Source organism: Mustela nigripes, chromosome 7, assembly GCF_022355385.1.
Source record: "Mustela nigripes isolate SB6536 chromosome 7, MUSNIG.SB6536, whole genome shotgun sequence".
In the NCBI taxonomy this organism is placed as follows: Eukaryota; Metazoa; Chordata; class Mammalia; order Carnivora; family Mustelidae; genus Mustela; species Mustela nigripes.
In genome coordinates this window covers 110,225,530-110,230,474 of record NC_081563.1, presented here as the reverse complement: position 1 = coordinate 110,230,474, position 4,945 = coordinate 110,225,530, and positions in this window count along the sequence as shown.

Genomic DNA, 4,945 nt, shown 5'->3' with positions numbered 1-4,945 from the left:
AGGGGCACCTGGGTGGCTTAGTGAGTTAAGCCTCTGCCTTCAGTTCAGGTCATGATCTCAGGGTCCTGGGATGGAGCCCCACACTGGGCTCTCTGCTCGGCCCGGAGCCTGCTTCCCCCTCTTTCTCTCTGCCTGCCTCTCTGCCTACTTGTGATCTCTGTCAAAAAGATAAATAAAATCTTAAAAAAATATATTTAAAAAGTCCCATGGTTCTACAATACGCACCCACACAGAACTCCACAAACTTAAAAACATTAATGTATATGATTTATATATTTAAAATGCACAGATGTATACAGCTGGAGGAGTTCTGACAAATATATACATCCACATAACCAATACCCAAATCGAGATGCAGGGTACTTCCATAAAACAAATGTCATGAGGATGTAAGTTACAGCTAGGTGACTCTACTTCATAGTTTTACACATTTGTAAGTTGCTAAGAGAGTAGATCTTAAAAGTTTTCACTCCAATAAGACATTTTTTTTTTGGAACTATTTATGGTGATGAATACTATTAGCTAGACTTACTGGGGTGATCATTTCATAATATACCCAAATATCAAATCATCACACTGTGTATCTGAAACTAATATAATGTGATGTCAATTATACCTCAATTTAAAAAAAAAAAAAGGCAACCCTCCCCCCAATTTTTTAAAGGTGTAGAACATTTCTGTGACCCCAGAATTTCCCTTTTCAGGTTTCCAGTCTATCCTACCCCAGAGCCAGCTCTACAGTGATCCTTAACACCATTGGTTTTGTATGTTCTTGAATTCCAAATAAGTAGAATCATATGCTACATACTCTGTTGGATCAGTTCTTCTCAGCATGATGTTTGGAGATACATCCAGGTGGTGGTAGAAGTTCAGTATTTTTTAGAGCTAGTGATCCACTGAGTGACTGGACCACAGTGTGTTATCAATGCTCTTGCTAATGGACCTTTGGGTTGTTTCCAGTTTGCAAGTCTTGAGAAAAAAGCTGTTACAAACAATCTTGGACAAGTGTTTTTGTAGATATTCTCCTGGATAGAAACCCAGGCACTGAGTTCCTGGATCTTAAATGTATGCTGACCTGTTTATGAAATTGTAAGTAATCTCCAAAGTGGATGCACCATCTAACATTCTCACCAGCAACGGATGAGGGTTCTAGTGGCTTTGCACCCTCACCAACACTAAGCATTATCAGTTTTTGATTCTAGATATTCTGGTGAGCGTGAAGTGGTATTTTTACTATTAATTTGCATTTTCTTGGTAACTTGTTATGCTGTGTGTCTTTGCATTTGCTTTCTGGACGCTCATATTTTCTTTTCTTTTTTTTCTTAAGATTTTATTTTTGTATTTGGGAAAGAGAGAGAGAGCGAGCAGGTGGAGGGCCAGAGGGAGAGGGAGAGAGAGAATTCCAAGCAGGCTCCGAGCTGACCACAGAGCCTGATGAGCCTGATCTCACAACCCTGAGATCATGACCTGAGCCAAAACCCAGAGTCGGATGCTTAACCAGCTGAGTCACCCAGATGCCCTATGGGTATCCATATTTTCTTTTGTGAAAGGTTTGTTCAAGTAATTTGCCCTTTTTAAAAAAAAAAAATTAGAAGGGCATCTGAGTGGCTCAACTGGTTAAGTGTTTGACTTCAGCTCAGGTCATGATCCCGGGGTCCTGGGAATGAGCCCCATATTGGGCTCCAAGCTCCATGGGGAGACTGCTTCTCCCTCTCCTCTGCCAGCCCCTCCCCCTGCTTGTGCTCTCGCTCTGTCTCTCTCTCCCTGTCAAATAAATAAAATCTTTTTTAAAAATTGGAAAATGCTTAACATTTGTGGGTGTTTTCATATCAGTTTTCTCATTTTGTCCTCCCTCAAAGCCTGAGAGGTGGGTGGGACAGCAATCATCCCTTGTCGGAGAGGAGGATGCTGACATTTAAAGGATGTGTCACAGTCAGATGATGGAATGTCTGGAATTACAAGTTGGGTTTTTTCATTCTCATTCTCGCATAGATCCTGCTGTTCTTCTCTATGAAGGGCTATGACGTTGTGATGCTTAGAAGACGTCTGGAAAAGAGGTCTAAGTCATAGACTCACAACTTCTACCAAGTGTGAGCGAGCTTGGGAAAGGATCAGCTTTGTTTCTCTGATGGCTGCCTTTTACCAACCAACATGGGAGACCTACAAAGACCCCAGTGGGATTCATGGTGCTTTTAGACAGAATACTCTGTATTAGCTTCTTGACTGTCCCTCATGAAATGGTGGGTAAACTTTGCGTCTCGGGACAATAAGTACCTCAAACATAGGCTTCAGCACAACCTGAGGACCATGTGGCTACCTGGTGAGACTGACATGTCCAGGTCAAGCAAGGAGAAGTGGTCCTGGCACTCTCCAGAGGGGGTGGCCACTTCCACCACACTCCCCTGGGCGATACTTACATCTGCCATTCTTGGGAAATGTCCAGTTCATTCAAATAAGAGAGCAAATCCCTGAGATGTTCCACCTGGTTTCATTGCCTCTAGTCACTCACTTGTCCTGCCCTCCCCACTACACACACTCTCTGCCTCCCTGGACACTGCCTGGACTCTAAAGGTGGACCGCTGGTTTTAGTTACCCTTTATTGATAACCTTCTCTAGGTTCAGAATAGCTATGGTTGCTTCCACTTAGTCATGTCATCATTTTCTTTTCTTTTATTGTTCTTTTTGAAATTCATCTGTTTGCTGTCTCATGCCTTTAAAGAATCTTTACTTCAAAAGTAATAGGAATAACTCATTAGCGAAGTCTGCTTCCCTATGCTAACGTGCTTTGGCTAGAGGAAAAGGCCATTCTTTTTAGGAAAACATGAGTGTTTTGCAGTGGCATCTGGAGAAGATACCTTGTTCCTCTGGTTTAGCTCATAAGGATGGTCCTAACCAGGAAAATTCCAGATAACAGCTTTGAAGTCTACTACCTACCTGTGGCCTTGCTTCTGGATTGTGGAATGTCCCAGGTTGAAAATACCCTCATCTGTAAGTGATGGGATGGAGGGAGGTGGGTGACAAGAAGGACCAGAGAGTAGCAGACTAGGGTTGATGTGAGCATGAAATGTAAAGCAGAGAGGAAAAAGCTAGGGGAAGGGTCTATGTTATACAGCAGCTACCACATCACTTTACCCAGTGTGAGTTCTCCATAGGTATTTGATAAATCAAATACAGTAGAGCTATTTGGTAGTCAATGCTGTGGGTGAACGGGACCTTCAAGAATTCCTCAAATAAATCTGTTATCACCCTCCCATGGCTGTAGTCACTAGAAGACTAACTGTGAACCTCAACGGGCCAAATTACTTCTGCTCATTCATTTAAAATTTTTTTAAATGAGGGATAACTTACAGACAGTAAAGCTCACAAATTTTCAATGTACAGTTCAATGATGTTTTTCTTGCATATACCCATGTAACCCATCGCCCAACGCAAGACCTAGAACAGCAGCCTCCCCAGTGGTGTCTTATCATACCCTCCCAGTTGATGTCCTACACAGACAACCACTATTGTAACTTTTATAGTCATCAGTTAGTTTTGCCTGCACTTGAACTTCATATAAGTAGAATTGTGCAGCATGCTCTCCTCTGTGTCTGGTTTCTTTTGCTAGACATTCATCCATGTTGCTGTCTATAGCAATAATATGGTATTTTTCACTCCAGTTGTAGTATGTAGTAGATGAATAGATTCCCATTTACTTACCTATTCTGTTAATGAATGCTGGATCTTATGCATATGCCGCTGTAGACATTTTTGTAGATGCTTTTGGTGAAAATATGCACTCATTTCTGTTAGGCACGCACCTAGGAATCATGCGGGTAGTTATGTTTAACTCTGTAAGAAACTTTAATACAATTTTTCAAAGTGTTTGCACTGATTTTTACTCCCACCAGAAATAAATGACAATTCCAGTTGTGTCACATCCTTGCCAACCTTTGATATTTTCTGACTTTATTTTAGCCATTCTACATTCTGGCAGTGTACATTGTGGTTTTTCATTTGCATTTCTTTTTAAGATTTTTAAAAATATTTCTGTTAGCTAAGTTATGACATTCAGAATTAGCATTAAGAACAGAATAACTGAATTAATGTTGTTTTTAAATTTTCACTCTCTTGGATTCGTAAAGCAGTGTTTGATGGATTGAATGAGATCATCTATTACTCAGGTTTGCAAAAATATAGCAATTAAAGTAATGGACTCCAGTAGTCATTAGCATTTCCATTACTAAGGGACCCTTTCAAAACCTTCAGTCTCCTCTTCAAATCTGGACCTTAGGAAACCTCATGGGTTTTGTTTTCCACCACTTACTATGGATAAAGATGCTCACTGCAGGGCTATTTAAAAATATATAATCTTAAAGGGCTCAAAAACAGCAAGAAGGATTAAAATCAGAAAGACCCAGTTGGTTTCTGTTGGAAGAAATTTCTAGTAAATCTTTGATTTTGAAATAATCACTTATTTGATTTAAGAATGATCATTAATTTAATGGATATATGTCCTGTGCAGGGGGTAAAGAACAATTTGTGGTCTTGTATGTATATATACCAGTTATTTACTTATTTTATGAGTTTGTATCTGGTAATTTAAATGATTAAAATTCTTTCTGAGAAGGGACTGTGTTTGGTACCCTAGCGTACTGACCATTGTAACTACTAGAACAGTGTCTGGCACACAGTAAGTGCTCAATAAAATATTTATTAAATGAATGAGTTAAAACTGTTCCTTTTCATATATATTCAGTGCCTAAAACAAAGCTTTGCAAATGACAGACAACTCAGAAATGTTTGTGGAAGAAAAATAGAAAATCTGGAAAGAGAAAAAATTGAATAAGTCCAAGGGAAGGAAGGAAAATTAATCCTGGCAAGGTTCCCTTTACATAAGCAAGGGCTTTATTATTTTCCTAATATATGCTCTCTACAACTTACATCCAGACATCCGTTTGGGTGT